The sequence below is a fragment of the Platalea leucorodia genome, assembly GCF_965183815.1.
Source record: "Platalea leucorodia genome assembly, contig: HAP1_HAP1_SCAFFOLD_225, whole genome shotgun sequence".
Taxonomy (NCBI): domain Eukaryota; kingdom Metazoa; phylum Chordata; class Aves; order Pelecaniformes; family Threskiornithidae; genus Platalea; species Platalea leucorodia.
The window spans coordinates 48,596-67,866 of NW_028121336.1; positions in this window are offsets into that span (position 1 = coordinate 48,596).

The following is a 19,271-nucleotide window of genomic DNA, read 5'->3' on the forward strand; positions in this document are numbered from 1 at the left end:
CACAGCTCCCAGCACAGACCTGAGCAGACGACTCCTGCGTCCTCTTTGTGCCCGCAGTCGTGCTGCCCCCAGGACCCTGCTGGGCAGTCCCAGAGAGCAGCTTCGGCCCCGGAGCAGTTCACGCGGTCTAGCCATATCTGACCGGAGCCTTCCCCGAACTGAGCGGAGCCAACCGCCTTCACCGCCCCTCCGCAGCCCAGCTGGTGGCAAACAACGGCAGCATCAGACAGGTCCCATTGGTCATCGCAGACAGTCCCCCAGCTGCCCTGGTGGTAGACCTCCACTCTCCCAGCACAGCGCCCAGGCCCGTTCACCAGCCGGACCTGCCGGCTCCCTGCAGCAGGAAGAAACCCCAGCTGCCATCAGGGGCCGGCTGCCCACCCAGCCCAGAGCCTGGGGGGCCTGTGCAGTGCCACTCACCCCAGCAAACGACCCCCACGTCCTCTGCAATCCCTGCTGCCAGCGCGCTCATAGGCAGGGAGGTGTTGCATTGGGTCAGGTTGGCCTCGTGCCCTGCGCACCGGACCCCTCGCAGCCCCACGGGACCCGTCCCTCTCTGAGGCTTCGGGGGGTTGTAGGCTCTCTCTGCCTCTCCGCACCGCAGCTGCCGGCACACCACGCTGGCCTCCTGCATGTCCCACTGCTCATCCAGGACTCGGCCCCACGTCCCGCGCTGCAAGATCTCCACTCGCCCGTCGCACCGGCTCCCTCCACCCACCAGCCGCAGGGCTGTGGAGCTTCCTGGGCCTGGGGAGAGCAGCCATGCCCCAGCCCTCAGCAGCACCAGACAGCCCACAAACCTGCAGCACCTCTCCAGGCTCTCCAACCCTCACAACACCCTGCAGCTCACCCGCCTGCCCCCAGCCCTCTGCGGTCAGCATCAGGAGCAGCTTTCCACGTGCTTGCTTCCCCAGTCCCTGAGCCTTCCTGAGCAAGACCCTCTCTTTGCTCTTGGTGGGGCAGAGCCACCCAACACGTCCCTGCTGAGGCAGATGGGGCAGCTCCTGCAGGAGGGAGCAGCAGCCGGCGGTGGCCTGGGGACAGGCAGCCCCAGGACAAGCCTTGCCCCACCTCAGCGCTGCCACTGGCACTGCTGAGCCATGGGGCAGAGCACACACGCCTCTGTCCCTCTGCATCCCTGGGCATCTGGGCCTGGGAGCCTGTGTCCCTGGCAGGGAGCAGAGCAAGGCGGGGCCTTTCCGATCACACAGGACAAGATTGGGACTTGTGCTGACCAGAAGCGAGGGCAAAGCCCAGCCCTGCTCTGCAGCTCACACCCCTTGTGGGTGGGGGATTGGGCTCTCTGGGGCTGGGACATGGCTGTCTGCAGCAAGAGGGATGGAGATGAGCCCCACAGCCCTGTTCTGGGTCTGTCCTGCAGCAGGACAGCAAAGAACCCTGGGCCTGGTGGTGGCCCCAGGGCCTGACCCCCTGCCCTGGGGGCGGTAGAGATGCCTGACCCTGTTCAGTCCTCAGCTCTCCCACATCAGGGTGGACAGTCTGAGCAGCTAAAGCTCTCCAGAGCATTCCTGGTGAAGCTAGGGTTTCTCCAGGGAGAAATTCACCCTGCTGCTGCCATGGGGTCCTCTGCTTTGGGTGGCCATGTCACACCCAAGGGACAAATGGAGTTAACACAGCGTTTTCCCAGCACTCACCTGAGCAAATGACAGCAGCTTCGTTCTCATGGGAGCACGGTGAGGCCCCCAGGGCGGTCACTGGGCACTGTCCCAGGTGGGCTTCAGTCCCATCACAGTGGAATGAGTCTCTCCAGACAGGTCCCGTGCCTCTCCCAAAACGCTCTCCTCTGGGAATGGACTCAGCAAACCCGCAGTCGAGGTGACGACAGAGAACGTGGGCGTCCGAGACATCCCAGCGGGAGGCACAGAGGGTGCCCCAGGTCCCCAGCACATAGACCTCCACCCTCCCCTCACACACCGTCCTGCCGTTCACCAGCCTGAACCCTGTGTCATCGGGAACAGAGAAAAATGAGAGAGGGTGGACTTGTGCTCTCGCTTCCTCAGGAGCTGGAGCAGCCAAATGGAGGAGAGCCTGCCTTTCTGCTCTTTCTGCCTGATTTTAGGGCTGCAGAGAGCCACACCACCCCTTCTGTCCTCACACCCAGCACAGCATGGCACTGTCCCGGCCCTGCTCCCCTTGGCCCCAGCACACCCCCAGATATGGAACACCCCACCCTCAGTCCTTACGGGTACAGGTGACACCAGCAGCGTTCGTGTGGGTGCAGGGCTGGTCTCTGCGGGATCCCCTGGGGCAGGAGATGAGGAAGGATTCATTCCCCGCACACTGCAGCTCTCTGTCCCACATGGCACCAACACCTTCTCCAAAGTGAGCTGCCCTGGGCACAGGCAGGGCTGCGCCACACTGCAACTCCCCGCAGACCACGTCGGCAGCTTTGGGACCAAAGTCTGAGTCACAGACAGTTTTCCACTCGTTCCCATCATGGATCTCCACGCGTCCTGAGCAGGGGCTCTCCCCTCCAACCAGCCGGACAAATCCTGGAGCAATCAAAGTCCCCAGAGAGTTCCCAGAGCCCTCTGGCAGTTACATGCCCACGTCCCACCTGGTCTGCAAGGTGGCCACAGCAAAGAGCCCCACAACCCTCCCAGCAGCTCCCAGGGGCTGCTGATGGCACAAACACACCAGGGACACCCTGCCGCTCCTCAGACATCAGCACAGCACTTGTGGGCTTGCTCCTCTCCCAAACCCCCAGCCGTAGGCACTGCTCGGACTTCCTGGCAGCACTGCGAGCACTTGGGACCCAGGGAGACTGGCCAAGGCACTGTTGGCTGCTGCAGCCTGATCTGCCCACCGAGCTCAGGGCCTGGCTGAGGAACCCTTGGAGCCACCAGAAATGCACCACATTCCCAGGTGGTTCTCAGGTCAGTGGGGCACTGCTGTTAGATGGGACATGTCACAGGGCACAGATGCACTGCGAGTGTACATGTGGTCTCTGTCTTCACCAGCCCCTGGCTGCAGTGCTTGCCTGGGGAGGAGTCCTCAGCTGGGGCCAGAGTGCACTGCCAGGCGTGCACATCCCTGGTCAATGGCTGGGCAGAAGGCAGGAGAGCAGGCAGAGGAGCAGCCCTGGGCTGAGACGAGCTCCCAGTGCAAGGACAGGCACCAAGGAGAGCCAGAAAGTGCTGGCAAATCCCCCATGGCACAGGGCAGCCAGGGGCTGAAGGCAGGCAGGAGAGGCTGGGAAGCAGGTCACCACTGCCTGCACTCCCTGTGGGCTGGCTCTCATGGGGTGACCCTGGGAAAGGAATGAGGTGGCCATGGGCCACCCTGCTCTTCTGCCCAAGCCCAGTGCTCCTCCCCTCTGAGCAGCTCTTCTGCTTTGGGGGCCATCTTGGGCCCTTCCCCAGGCCTGTTGGTGGCCACGTGAGCTGCTCTCAGTGCCTCTAGCATGGGGGGACCTGGTCCTCGGTGCTGCCAGGCAGCTCCTGGATGAGCCAGAGGAGAGAGATGGGAAGGAACAGACACTGCAGAGCAGAGTGGGCCATTCATCTCCCAGCCCCAGGAGGTTGGGCTGAGCCGCATCTGGGGCCAGGCAGTGGTGAGTTACCCCTGCGCTTTCCTCAGGGACTGGGGAAACCAGCAATGACTGTCCCAGCTCGGCAGTGTCACTGGCCACACTGGGCCCTGCTCCAGTACCCCGTCATTGTTCCCTGAGGGCACAGCCAGGTCCCTTCCCCCATCCTGGCCACAAAGGTAGGGAACAGGCTGGCCCCTTACCTGAACACGTCACTCCAGCATCCCAGCTGTGATTACAGTACTGTCGAAGACTTTCATCGTTTGTACATTCAGACAGAGCAGACTCAGTGCCATTACACTTAGCACCAGTCACCCAAATGGGGCCAGATCCTGGCCCAAAGTGTGCCCAGGAATGAACTTCAACAGCAGACCCACAGCCCAGCTGCTTACAAACCACTGCAGCATCAGCCATGTCCCAGTGGGCGCTACACACGGTCCCCCACTGGCCCTGGTGTTTCACCTCCACTCTCCCAGCACAGCGCCCGCCGCCAGCCTCCAGCCTCACCTCCGCAGCCCCTTCAAACACCAAAACACGGGACTGGTCAGGAGAGGGCCCAGCCCCAGACTGCAGGTCTGGGAGTCGAGTCACAGCACCAGGCTGGGAGCCCTCTCCTCCCTGAGCTGTCCCTGGGGAAGTGTGGGGGTCCCTCCTCTCCCCAAGGGCTGTGCAGGCTGGGGGGGCCAACCCCAGCCATGCTGGGCCCTTCACTGCCCCACAGCCCTTGGCACCTCCTCCCACTCCAACAGCCCCCTGCCCATGCCCACCCACACACCGTGCCCCCAGGCCCTGCACAGGGCACCGTCTCCTCCCCAGCCAAGCACACCCTGGAAAGCCCCATGCCCCCAGGCCCACGGCTTCCCCTGCCCACCACCTGCCCTGCCACCACCCAAAACCACACCACCCCCAGGGCTTTCCATGTCCTCAGGGAGCACCGAGATGATCCCACGGATCCCCCCAACCCATGTCCCCTCCTCACCCCAGGCATCAGCCCACCCCTGTGCTTGGCCGGGGCCCCCAGGAAGGAAACTTCTCTGCCACCTGTGGGTGCAGACAGCCCGGGCCCCTTCTCTCTGTGGGGCACAAACTGCCTTCCTGGGGTCGGGGTTCCCCTGCACCCTGGGGCAGAGAGCAGCACACAAACCCTCCGGGGCACCCTGGAGATTCGCTGTGCCCTGGGGATCGCTGAGTGCTGCCATCACCACCTGGGCCACTGCCAGCCTCAGGGGCACAGACCTGGGGAACAAGGGGTCCCAAAAGGGTCACCCAGGATGGGGGTGTCCATAAATGCAGCCAGGCACGGGCTGCCTTAAACACAGAGAGGCACAGGGAAAGGCACAAGGTCCATGGACCTGAGCACCTTCTGACCCTTGTCTCAGTGGAGCCTGGAAAGAAAGCCCATTCCCAAAGGGATCCCGATGACCCTGCTGGTACCCGCTGGCCCTGGGCTGTGAGACAAGGGAACCGGCACTTACCCCTGCACAGCTGCACCCAGAGCAGCAGCCACAGCACCCGAGGGGACAGGAGTGCCTCCATCCCCATGCTGAGCCTCCTGCCCTGCTGGCACAGCCCTGCTGCGCCCCACTCCCTGCCACGGCTCCTGGGGACTCACGGGGACAACGACGATGGGAGGGTAATATATCTCTGCAGATGCCGACCCAGCTGCAGGAGGAGCCAATCAAAGCAGCAGCAGCACCTTTTGAGACGTTATCGGGAGCTATCTCCCCTCCGACACAGCCCAGCCCTCCAATGAACTTCTCCAGCGCCGTTCATGACCATATATGAGGGACATAAATGTCCTGCTGCCGGTGTCATGGTCGTTATGTAAGGGAATCATCATGCGAGAAGCTGTGTGTCCGTCACCCCTTGCACCCTGCTGTGGGGACTGGGAGCCCTGAGCATCTTCTACGGTGGGCTCATCCAAGAACCCAAGGTGTGAGTGTCCAGCCACTGCCAAGCTGTGGGAAGGACGGAGCTGGGACTGCACTGGGGTCTGTGTCAGGATGGGAAGGAAACAGCCCCTGCCCCTGCTACAGACCCCACTGTGCTGGGAGCAGCAGCTGGGCAAGGGCCTTGGGCAGGGGAAGAGCTCCATCCCAGGAGGGCTGGCTCGCCCGTCCCTCCCTGCACAGCCCCACCCTGGGTCCCTCGCAGGAGCCCGAGCTGGGCCATGGCCTTGCCCTGGCAGCAGACCTGCAGCCCAGAGGCTCCGTCAGGCCCCTGACTCTCAGCCTGTCCCCGAGGGGCCGTTCTTCCCCACAGGCGCATCGGGAGCTGGAGCCTGCAGGTGCACAAACCACAGCCCACGTGGCCTCGCAGCGCTCCCTGCGCTCCCCCCGCAGCACCCGGGCAGGAAGTCTGTGGTTTCCTCCTGGCACCGTGCCCAGGCACATCCCTGCGGTGCCCCCGAGCCACCCCCACCCCGACTGCTCCAGCCAGGGCTGCAGGGGCTGCTCCTTCGGCCTCGCAGACACGGGGCCGGGCAGCTCCCGGCCCCTGGCATGCCCCGCTGATGCACACGGCCGCTCTGCACCGAGCCCCACGGCCACGCGGTGCCATCGGTGACGGGACCTCAGACCCTCCTCCTGCCACAGCTGCGTGCTTCTGAGTTATAGTGACGGTGACCTCACACCCTCCTACAGCCACCACTGGGTGCTCAGCAGTTAGAGTGACGGTGACCTCACACCCTCCTACAGCCACCACTGGGTGCTCAGCAGCTATAGTGACGGTGACCTCACACCCTCCTGCTGCCATCGCTGTCTGCTCAAGAGTTACACTGTCACACGGGTGTGGGTGCTGTGCACGGGCTTCTGCTGATGATGGTTCTTCCAAAAAGCCATGGTTGGGTGGGGTCTAAATACTATTTTGATGACATCAGAAGCACCCACACAAGCCCTATGCCTGCTCTTGGCCTATAAGCTGATCCAGTACCGGGGAAATCACAAGCTTGTACACAAGCCATGTGCATGCTCCTGGCCTATCCTTCAGTCAGCCACAGGTGATGTCATAACATCTAAACCTGCCATGTGCCTGCTTCTGGCCTATCAGGTATTCGGACACCAATGACCCAACACCTACACAAGCCATTGTTCTGCTCCTAACCTCTCAGCTACTCAGGCACCAGTGACACCACAGCAACCTACACCAGCCATGGCCCTGCTCCTGGCCTATCAGCTACCAGGGCAGCAGTGACTTCACAAGCACTTACACAACCCATGGGCCTCTTCCTGGCCCATCAGCTCATTGGTCACAAATGACCTTGCAAACACCTACACAAGACAGGTGCTTATTCCTGGCCTACCAGCTTCTCAGGAACCTGTGACCTCAAAATATCCAGCACAAGACATGTTTCTCCTGGTCTACCAGCTACTCAGACACCACTGACATCACAAAGACATTCACAAGCCATGTGCCAGCTCCTGGCCTATCATCTGCTTAGGCAGGAGTGACCTCAGAAGCACAGACACAAGCCATGGGCCTGTTCCTGGCCTAGCAGCTACTCAGGCAGCAGAGACCTCACAACAAGGTGCACATGCCATGGGTCAGCCCCTGGCCTGTTATCTGAGAGCGACCTCACAAGTACGTATCTGCCCATTTGCCATGTATGTCCTGTTGAGGTACTCAGGCTCCAGTGACGTCACAAGCACATACCAACGTATTTCCTATGTACTCGTGCGGTGATATATTGTATATATATGTTGATATATTTTACATATAATATATATCATTAAATATATTATAATATAGCTTAATATAATATAATAATTATATTTTAATAATTCTAATACTTAAAATCATATTAAATATATTGTTATAATAATTTATTTTATTATAATACTTTTGATAACAAATGTCATAATACTAATAATTATAATACAATACAATACCATACAATATAATATAATAATTGGTGTAATATTATACTATAATATAATATAATTTAAATATATAATAATTTTTATAATATATTACAATATCATTATATATTATATATATTGTGGTATATATAATATTGTGTATTATTATATATTATAGATATTATATATTTTATATATATATATATTTGGTGATATATATTCAATATCGTGTGGCAAAGGAGTCTTTTATTCCATGGAGGTGGCCGTAGCCCTTGGGCACGTTCCAGCTTGTCCACACCCCACCACCTTTTGGGCACCCCTCTGCCCTCCTGAAGCCCCCCCACCCCAGACCTGTCAGGGCTTGTTCTGCAGCCTGGGAAAGTGGGGGACCCCGACCTGGCCTCTTCCTTTTGTTTCTCTTCACATTTAAACTTTAAGTGCTCACTCCAGTAGCGCTTATTAAAAAAAGGTTTTATCTGTTTTATACCTATGTTTTTAAGGCTATATATATTTACTTGCTATAGCTTTATAAATGTTTACATATACATAAAAACTTCTATACTTAAATACATATACAACAGTATATATTTAAAAATACTGTACTTATTAAAAATAAATAAAATAGATATTTATATGTACTTGTACACTTACTTTTAAATACATATATATTAAATAAATGTAGATATTTTTATATTTGAGCACTTCCTGGACCAAATAAGGTGGGCGGCCAATTGGAGGGCTCCCTGAGAACATGTGGATATGAAGGTGTCATGAAATGGCTGTCAGCCAATCACAGTGCAGGATGAAAAGACGTGGGGAATGAGGCTGTCAGAAGTGGCAGCCTCCCTGTAGGAAATGACAGGGGGCTTCCTTTGGGACGTGCCCCTGGGGACACTGGGACGGGTGGCCAGTCCTGCCAGCCAATCACAGGGGCTGCCTGAGAACACACGGCTGTGACGGTGTCGAGACATGGCCATTAGCCAATCACAGAGCACTATGACCTTTAACAAAAGGGCAGCTCACTGCCATGGAATGGCGGCGCCCTGTCCCAAAATGGCGGCCAACCCAAAATGGCGGCCCCTGTGGATGCAGGGCAAGGGCCTTCCGGGTCTGATGTATCTCTGGGCCAAGCGGCAGGGGTGGCCGGTCCTGCCAGCCAATCCCAGCGGAGCACATGGCCGGTAGAGGAGAGCGACTTCCGGGGCACAGGGCCCCTGCGGGTGCTGGGAGGGGGCGGGGCTTCCAGCGGAAGCGGGTGGGCGGGGCCCCTGTCCCGCCGTGTCTCCCGCAGCAGCGGTGCCCGTGCTCTGGCGTGTTCCAGGGCAGGGATCCCAACAGGCACCGGGAAGGCCCGTGGGGAGGTGAAAATGCTTCTTGGGAGCCGTGGGCAGAGAAGGGCTCACGGTGGGGTCAGAGCTCCCGGCTTTGTGCCGGACGTAAGACCTTTCCCCGCCTCCCAGGGCTTCAAGGCCGCACCACCTTCCTCAGCAAAATAATTACAGAAACACCTCCAACAACAAAAAATCCCCCCTTAAACTCCAAAACACTCTAGGAAAAGAGGATGAGGGCAGAGAGGCAAGGGTTAAAGGAATAAAACCCTCAGAGTTCCTGCATCTGGTCAATGTGACGGATACACTTGACTCCGAGCCGCACTTTGGTTCAGGCTGAGGCAGGAGCAACAGCCCTCACGTCCTTGGGGTGAACGTGTGAGCTGGAAAGCCCCTGGCTGACGTACAAGGGAGTGAAGGTGTCTTGAACAAGATTCCAAAAGGTGGTTTTGAAAGCCAAAAATACAAGTTGCCAGAGCTAAAATGAAGACATCTTGTCTATACTATTGACTGGCATGCAGCTACTTCACCCTGTAAATATTACCATCAGGATGGGCCCAATGAGAGCTCTCCCTGCATGGCAGCCGGACGGCAGGCCAGGTGACTCTCCCCTCGAGCAGGGACGCCTCTCAGGGTTTGAGATCCCTTTCCTGAGACTAAGAGATCCTTCCTTAGCCAAGGCAGAGAGATCCCTCACCTGCGACAACATCCTCGGTAAGTGACTGAGAGCATGCTGAATTAATACTATGAAACAGTACTTAATCCATGTAGCTACTCAGATGTTATAAACATGGTATGGATAATTCCAGTAGACATGAACTGTTGATCAATACTGACTGGATCCAGCTGCACCAAGGCTCCAAAAAGGAGTTTAGAAAGCAGGGGGGTCCACTCTGAACCTCGTGACTCAACAGGAGGGTCCTCCTTACTCTTTGCATCTCTGGTCTCTGTGTGAATCATCCTCACTCAATTCCAACTCAATTTTCCTTTCTATGTTTCTTCCATGCAGTAATTAATAAGGTGAACCATGCCATCAAACTTATTGAACCTTGGTAAACCACTCACAGCTTTGTTAAGTTCCATCAAACTCATTGAACTCTGTCATATTATTATTTTACCTCAGTAAAACATAGTGCTGCTTCTCTCTTTTGAGTGAGGTGCATTTAGCTCTTCTGCGACACCATGGAAGGCTAAGGTCCTTCTTTTTCGCTCTCTCCCAGTAGGCCACCTGTGAGGAAGAACCTTTTTCTTCTTTGTGCGTTGCTTAAAGGAATGGTGAAGGAAGCTCAGAGAGGTGAAACATGGAGGTGTGCGCTTCTGGGTGTGTTACTAATCCCTAAATGTGCTCTGCGCCTTCTGAAAGGTGAGAAGGGCCTTCTTCTAGAGGGCAATGTCGCTGCTGCGTGCAGAACCCCTTCTGACTGCCCAGGTGAGATGCTCCACAGGCATGCTGCTTTCCTGCTGTGTGTTTGAAGGCACAGGCCAGAAAGCCAAGAATTAATATCGTAGCAGACAGAGGAACGGGCAATGAGCGTTTCCAAGGCAAGTGAGGTAAATCGCACTGGGACGGTGGGAGCTGCTCCTGGAGTCACACACAGAAATGTCTGGGCTCTGAGAGGTGCCCATGTCTGAGCTGTCCTCATGCACTCCCCATGTACACAGGGGTGTTCAGAGATACAAGTCCTTCCCTTGCCCAAGCACAGGCAGTGCCTTGCAGCAGTCGTAGAGTCTCTGGCCTCCTGTTGCCACTCCCAGAGGCTGGCAGGCACCTCAGCCTTGCGGTGTATCGCCCTGCACTGCACTCGTCTGAGATGCCCCAAGGTATGAGGAATGGACACGGGGACCTCAGTTCTAGGAAGCACATCTCAGTGCTGCATGCAGGTGGTTTCCATGGGGATGTTACTCTCGAGGGGAAGTGACTTGGAGACACTGTGTGTCCCACAGACACTCATGGGATCCCCAGGAGCAGCTGATGGCATTTGTGCTCACTCAGGTTCATCTCCCCACGCACACATCACGTGCATGCTTGCGACGTGTCTGTACAAGGCAAACATGGACTTCTGACCTAGTCATTCGGTGTCCCTCCGTGGAGGGACAAAGAACCTCTGGGAGCTGGGGTGAGAGGCCAGTGCTGGCAATGGTGGTTGTTACTGGCTGGTGTGTGACGATTACCCTGGGGCAGCTTTCCTGGGGTGTCCAGCACACATGGGCAGAGACCAGGTCCTGCTCTGCTGGTCCTTCATGTCTCTGCCAGGAGGCCTGGCTGGGTGTGCGAGGACACTGCTGTGTGCCCCTACCCTGCACACTCACACACTTCAGCAGTATGTTGGTGTTTCCCTTTCCCTAGCACTTCCCAGCCCAGGCATCCCAGCCCCTTCCCAGCTCTCCCCACTCCCCAGCCCTCTCCCCAGCCGAGCAGGGCAGCCCAGTCTGGTCTGGTTCTGCAGCAAGGGGGAAATGGAGGTCAGTGACAGTGTCTCTCCTGCTGTCATGTCCTGGAGATGCCATCCCAGGAGCCTGCAGCCCCCTGGGCCAGCCCCGCTCCCCAGGACAGCACAGAGTCCTGGCCCTGGGGCTCCTCAGGCAGCTCCCGCTGCCCCGGCCACAGGGCACCCTGCCCCGAGCTGGCACCCACAGCAAAGGGTTTCTCTTCCCATCTCTCCCCTGCACACACATGGTGTCCTGCTCTTCTCCCAGGACATCCCATCTCTCCACAGAGCCTTTCCTCAAGGTGGGCACATCTGTGCTGGCCTGGCCGGCCATTTCTGCACCCCTTTCCCATGCTCTCCACAGCCCCTGAGCTGGTGGTGCTGCTCTGCAGAGCAAGTGGGCTGTGGGACCTGGGGTCACAGGGGGACTCCACAGGGCTGTGCTGGTCAGGCTGGGAGGCAGACCCAGCTCAGGGACATCACTGCCACTGCCTGCCTCCCGCAGAAGCTCTTCTGTGGCCACGGAGGGTGCTCAGAGGTACCCTGCCTTATTGCCAACACCACAAGATGTGTTTGGGTGCTGCACTGGATCCAGTCTACAAAAGTGCACTGATGGTAAAACGAATCACTCACCAGGCTCCTTTCCCTGTGCCTGCTGCACCCCCTGGGGTTGCAGAGCCCTCGCTTGGCGGTTCACACCCAGATTTAGCACTTTATCTCTGGGTCCCTCCACCTTGCACAGACCTGTGCTCAGTGGGCTCCACTCACTGCTGGCCTCCTGGCACACGCTGTCCCTGCAGATCACCTGTGCTCTGCTGGCAGCTCCTGATCCCCTCCAGAAAAGCACTCAGCTGCCATCAGCCCTATCACATGCTGTAGAGCCCCAGGCAGGTAAATTGGAGACCCTTCCCCATCTGTGTGGGTGCTGTCCCCCTACCAGTAACACCTGAGACATTGCTCAGTCCCTGGAAGACCATACTGGGACCCATCCCACTGAGCCCAGGGAGAAACAAGCAAAGCAACAGTCCTCTGGAGACTCTGTTCCTTGGGCACGTTCTTGAGAAGAACTTTGGAAAAAGACCTCAGCCTTCGGGCACTGCCCTGAGGAGATCCCCTTTCCTGATGGAAATGGTGCTAGAGAGGCCAGCTCTGTCACAGATCTGCTGTGCAGGGACTCTGGACGCAGGAGCTGCCTCTGCAGCTCCAGAGAAGGTCTTGGAGGAAAAATCTCTAACAAAAAAAGTCCCTGCAGGGTCCTTCTTAATGTTTAAATGCACAGAGGGTGTGGAAATTCATTTATGCTGTCTCTGGGTCAAACCAGACAGGTAGATAATGAATTTGAAATGGTATGAGTAATGAAAATCCCTTATGGACAACATTATCAGAAGTGAAAAATAAACAAAATAATAAAAAAAACAACAGTAACATCAACAACTACAAAACATATAAAAGACAAGTTGGGCCTGTAATGAGTTATGTTACGAGTGATATGTAGAAACAGATGGGCAGTATATTGCTTCTAAAAAACCATCTAGTCATCAGCTTCCGCACTGCATCCTTGAGCTCCCAGTTCCTCATGCTGTAGATGAGGGGGTTCACTGCTGGAGGCACCACTGAGTACAGCACTGCCACCACCAGATCCAGGGATGGAGAGGAGATGGAGTGGGGCTTCAGGTAGGCAAACATGGCGGTGCTGATAAACAGGGAGACCACAGCCAGGTGAGGGAGGCACGTGGAAAAGGCTTTGTGGCATCCCTGCTCAGAGGGGATCCCTTAATGGAAATGTTCAATATCTGCACTCATGACTCCTAAGCCTCTGGGCTGCAGAAGAGAGGCTTAGCATGTCTTGATGATAATTTTCTTTGTGTCTTTTATTTTCCACCATCACATCTGGCGAGTACTATTTGTAGGGGTAGAAATCCTCATTTTTATGACTGAAAGTGTGGAGTCTTGAGACAAGACAGGCCAAAGGGCGCAGCTCTCTGTGGCTCAGGGCAGAGTCAGGGGAGCTGCAGTGTCCATCTGTCTTGTTCCCAGCTGCCCTCTGCTTTCACTTCTGCTACCTCGAGGATGACTGCACACACATTACTCTTGAAAAAAAGAAAAGCAACTGGACTCTGATGAAAGCAGGGGAGTCCTGTTTCAACGGGCAGATCTGCGAACTCTTCTTTTTCCAGCACAGAGGTGGAGTTGTGATGGAGAGGGCAGGACACAGCCCCTCTCAGGGAGAAGCAAAGGAATCTGAGAGGAGACTGGCGACCCACAAGGGATGGCTCAGCCCTCCCTGGGATCCTACAGGAGAGCCGTGCCTTTCTGGGGGGCAGCACGCAAGCCCAGCAGGATGGGCAAAACAGACAGTTGGGTGTCCTGAGGATGGGGTGTCTTAAATGGAGAGTCAGCTCATTGCCCAGCAGACAAGGGCCAGCAGACATCTCCAGTGAAGGCCCAAAAGAGAGCTGCCTGAACGCAGCCTCTCCCAGTCCTTCTTTGCAGTTGCCTCCCACTCCCTGCCCACGGCTCTGCTGGTTGGAGCTGGAGTTGCCAGGAGCTGTTTCTCTTTCCCCAGGTCTCCTCCCTGTCCCTGCTCACAGATCCCATCCCACGCGCTGTGCACTCAGCTCTGCCCTGCAGACACCTCCTGGCAGCAAGGCACTGCCCAGGGGGATCTCCCTGCTGGCAAGTCTTAAAGAGAATATCAGGATAACCCTGAGGAGACCTCAAAGCTGATGTTAATGCTTTCTGTAGGCTGAGGTGGGTGAAGTGACTTCATCAGGTTCTTTGAAAAGCCTATCCATCATTCACGGTAATACTGTAGGAGTCTCTGTCTCTTGTGCAAACCTGACAGCTCCATCACCATTTCCACCTACCATCACAGCTGGGAAGTGAAAGCTCCGACCCTGGCAAGCACCTTTCCTCCCATGTACTCCCTGCCTTGATGTCCTTCTTGAAAAGCGCCCTGTGAAATGTCCCAGGGGTGATCTGGAGCTGTGAGCAGCCCTCACCCATGCAGCACCCTCTCGACAGCAGAGTGACCCTGCCCTGCCCCACCGGGGGTTGCTCCTTCCACACAGAGCTGCTCCCCGCAGTGCCATGGGGAGCTCCCCTCGCAGGCTGAGTGCTGACCCTGGCAGGGGGCAGAGTCCCTCCCCCAGCACACAGCCCCCTGGGGTGCAGGGACCCTGCTCGGAAGGACAGCCCTGGGCACCTCCACCTGCACACTGTGGCTTCACAGCGATGCAAAATTGCCTAAGAAGAGCCCCCACCTTACAGATGCCACAAGCTGTGGGCTGTGCCAGCTTGAGGAGATGTCTCCAGGAACTACAGCTGCATCGCCCTGCACCCAGAGACTGACCGTGTCCAGGGCTGCAAAGATTTCTCCTCTTTTGAGCTCTCAGTCATCCTCCCAGTCCTGACCACCTTTAAGCTCTTAGTCTGCCTTGCTCATCTCCCTGAGAGACCCTGGGACGGCCCTGCGCCCTGCTGCGCTTTGCAGAGGAGCTGCTCCCGGGCAGAGCTGTCTCTCTGCAGTGCAGCCCAGTTGCCAGGAGCTCCTTCCATCCCAGCAGCCTGGACCAGCTCAGCAGCAGAGCACCAGCCCAAGGCATTTTAATGACCCCTCTGGTGGGTTTGGTGCCGAGTCCATGAACCTCAGACCCTGAGAGAAAGCTGATGAAACCTCTCAAGAAGTCAAAGTCAGGTGCAACCTCCAAAGTCCCTTGGAGCTTTAATGGCTCCCAGTGAGGGACATCACTGACAAAGCAACCCTGGGGGCTGGTTAGAGCAGAAAACTGGAGGCAGTGATGAAGGGCAGGCAAAGGCTTTGTAAAGGTGGCTCTGATGCTGAGTAAACCTGGATGTGTTTTATCAAGCCAAAGGGCCAAGGCCTGGCCCCAGCCCCTGGGAAGGGAGATCCCGTCCCACACACATGGCTCGGAGCAGTGTTTTGTGGGGACGTGCAATGCCAAGTGCAGGACTAGGGTACGACACCTCCCAGGCTCTTGGGTGGAGACAAGGAGGCCATGAGGCCCTAGTGCTGTGAGCAGCAGGTGTCTCCTGGCAGGCCTTGGTGACACAGACAACAGCCGCAGCCAACGGGAGAAAGACCTCAGCTCTCCTGGGGGCTGTCAACCTTGTCAGCTCCCTTGACCATCTCCACCACAGGCTGTCCTATGGTGTCCTAGGCCTGCACCTGCTTCCTTGAAGGCTGTGGACATCCACTGTGGACTTTATGCCCTCCTGCCCCTATGAGCAGTTCTGGGATCACGCATAGGGTGTTTATAATCCCTTTAGACCGATCCATCTCCAGGCACAGGCCAGTCAGTCCAGCTGGGAACAGCCCCAGAGCTCTTTATTTTGGAGTTATACGTGGATCTCGGCAGCTGAGAAGCCACCCAGCCCCTTTCCTAACAGCCATTGCTACAGCTGCCGCTCCCGGCACCTTCCCCTCTGCTGCGGTACCAGCATCTAGCGCTAGGGAGGAAGAAAGAAAAGCGTATGATCGTCTGACCAGGGAGAAGGCAGAGAAATGCTGCAGGCGTAGCTCAGGCCGCCTGTGATGGGATCTGCTTGCGATGAAGCCTCAAGGTGTCTGTGAAGTGGGAGAGGCCCCTTGTGCCCCAGCCCATGAGAAGGTCCCAGGTGCAGCTGATCAGCCTGGGGCTGAGTCAGGTTGGGCCAAGACCTTGAGGGTCCCATACAGGTGTCCCCCCTCGGGGCAAGGTGTCTTGGCCCAGGACTCTGCAAGGGAAGGACATGCTGTCTGGTTTGAAAAGGGGAGAGCCAGCCATCAGAGGTGTCCCAATCCAACGCGGGAGAGGTTTCGATACGATCCCAAGGACGAGATTAAGACGCAAACGAGGTCAAATGCCGTACAACCTTTTACTTTTATTTGAGGGGAGAAGAGAACGGAGGGAGGAGGGAGGGCAAGGGAGGAGAGAAAAAGAATAGGAGAGAGAGAGTTAGAAAGAGAAGGAGAAGGAGGAGTTTGTCACCACGACTTCGAGTCCGATGATCTTCCGCAGGGTCTTCGGTGGCCTCAGGCTCCGTCGGGGACCGAAGTGTGTGTGGGGGTGAGCCTTGAGGGTGCAGGAACAGAAGGAGTGGTCTCGCGCGTGCCGCTGCCGCCCCCGCCGAGGGCCACGTGTGCTTCTTATATAGGGGCTCCCACGCATGCGCAGATCACAAATGTGTACGTGCGGTTCGCCACGGACGTGCTGCCCCCGCCTCTGCTGTCTTCGCGCCTTTTTGTTCCCGCCTCGGCTCTTTTCGTGCCTTTAGTCCCTGTGCAGGCTCACGAGGTTGTTCTTTCTCAAAACTGTGGAGAAGATGGTCTTCTCGAAGCACGACGCTGGATGGCGCTACAGCGGCAATGTCGAGACAAAACCACATTTGGTACCGGTTCTCTACACCACCCCGTGGCTCGACATTGCAGCTTGGTGGCATAAGACAGAGAGAGAAAAGAGAAAACAAAGGGGAAAGAAAGAAAACGCAGAGTTGAGAGAGTTGGGGATAAGGGTGGAGGAAAATTGTGGGGAGGAAAAAGGGAATAACATTGTTTCAGATGAAGGAATGTCTTAACACAGGTTAACTGAGGTTGGTTGTGACTGGTGGATGGTACAGATTTTTGTTACACCATCAGGTGGAGCATTAGGAACAAATTGCATATTTGACACAATGTGTCAAATTAATTGAATAAAACATGGAATTATACAGCATAGGAACAGTAAGGTGGCAGTTGCGCATAGCAAATACAATATTAATTGTTTGACCCACGGTGCCCCTGGTAACCAGGACCACAAATTGCCGTTCCAACCACTCCAGGTTTGAACAGGGACATGGGCTATTTTCCTGATGTCTTGGGTCAGTTGGAGAACCACTTCTCCCACATCATCTATTTCTAGGCAGCAGGTAGAGATATTTAATTTTCCACACACCTCTCCATCCTCGGCCAACAAACAATCTAAAACCATACGGTTTTCAGAGCCTGCACACACAGAGATGCCCCTGGGCAGTGCCCTGCTGCTGGGAGGTGCCTGCAGGGCAGAGCTGAGCACACAGTGGGTGGGATGGGCTCTGTGAGCACTGACAGGGAGGAGACATGGGGATGCAGAAACAGCTGCTGGCAGGGAGAGCTCCAGGCAGCGGAGGCATGGGCAGGGAGTGAGAGGGAGCTTCTACCAGAAATGCCATGGGAGGGGGGATTCAGTGTCTCCTTGCCATTCCCTGCAGCGCAGACACCTTCCCCAGAGCAAGCCCCAGTCTCCTCTCCCACCCTTAATGTCACAGGGACTTGATCATGAGCTTCCTTCCCAGCAGCCCAACCACAGAAGAGGAGAAACCCTCAAGTGTCTGACTGCGTCTCCCTGTCCTGACTCCCTTGGCAGGAGTACTTTGGCATTTTCCCCTCTTGTCCCTGCTGCCCTTGTCCTTCCCCTGGCAATCACTGGTGTGGCAGGTGAGGATTAAGGTGCAGCTCAGACAGCAATGCTGCATGTTCTCTCGTGCAGATGGATCCATGGAGGAAGAGCATCCACGTCTCCTCCTAGTATTGGGGCCCTGAGCAGTGTAGTGTATGGGGCTGGGAGGGAGCTTACCCTTCCTTCAGGACACCCCATCTTTATGACATTCAGCTGCTTCCCTGGATCTTGGGGGTGGGTCCTGCTCGGCTGCAGGCTGCCCTCCAGAAGGGCACATCTCTCTGATGGCCTCTCTGTGTTATCTAGCAGCCCTGTGCAGAAGACACCTCGATGCTAAGGGTATGGAAATGCTGCTGAACCGTGTATGCAGGCAGCTGTAATGAGCCCTGCGTGTCCCTGGCTGGGAGGGCAGCGCTGGGATCCTCCTCACGTGCAATGAGACAGGATGAAGGGTCTGGAGATCTGCACTTGGAAAAGAGATTTCTCTGCTCTCTGCAGTGTCTCGTTTCTTCTCAGGGAATGTATGAGTGCGATCACCCTCCAGTTGAAAGAGGTGCCAGCACAGAGCAGCTGAGACCAGGACTGATGGACAGACTGGTTCTCCTCATCCTGCACTAAGGGACAGTCCCTTTTGCCACTCTAGACCCACAAGGTTTCACTTGGAGTGCTGCAGAAACTCCAAGGGTTTCTGCCTTGAAAAGACTCCTCGGGTGCGGTGAGGAAACGATAACAAAATGAACAAAACAAAATCCCCACAGTGGTGCTCTGCAGTTGGGAAAATTGGACGGGACAATGCTGGAAAGCATTCTCATATCACAAGTGGCTTCAATCTGAGATCACCCTGTGTTCCTATTTACCTCTGTCTATAGGGCAGGACTGACTCCTGCAGAGCCCCCTGCTCCCAGTGGCACCCTCAGCCAGCACCAGGCCAAGCTATTGCAAGGGACCTGCTGAAGGTCTTTCTGAAATGGGAGAGGAAGGTGGGGGCAAGGGGGGAAGTGTTTCTGTGAAAGTGAATCAGTTGTTCTCAGAAAAGTCTACTGTAACTTGTCATTGCCTTTTGCTCCTTTGCCAGGTCCCCGTGCCCAGAGGCAGCAAATGTCCAATGGCAGCTCCATCACCCAATTCCTCCTCCTGGCATTCACAGACACACGGGAGCTGCAGCTCTTGCACTTCTGGCTCTTCCTGGCCATCTACCTGGCTGCCCTCCTGGGCAACGGCCTCATCATCACTGCTGTAGTCTGTGACCACCACCTCCACACTCCCATGTACTTCTTCCTTCTGAACCTCTCTATCCTTGACCTGGGCTGCATCTCTGTAACTCTCCCTAAATCCATGACCAATTCCCTCTGGGACACCAGGGCCATCTCCTACGCAGGATGTGCTGCACAGCTCTTTCTCTTGCCCTTTTTGATGTCAGCAGAGTTTTATCTGCTCACTGTCATGGCCTACGACCGTTACATTGCCATCTGCAACCCCCTGCACTATGGGACCCTCCTGGGCAGCACAGCTTGTCTCAGAATGGCAGCAGCTGCCTGGGGCAGTGGGTTTCTCACTGCTGTGCTGAACATAGCCCATACATTGACAATCCCCCTCTGCCAAGGCAATGCTGTGGACCAGTTCTTCTGTGAAATCCCCCACATCCTCAAGCTCTCCTGCTCACACTCCTACCTCAGGGATTTTGTGGTACT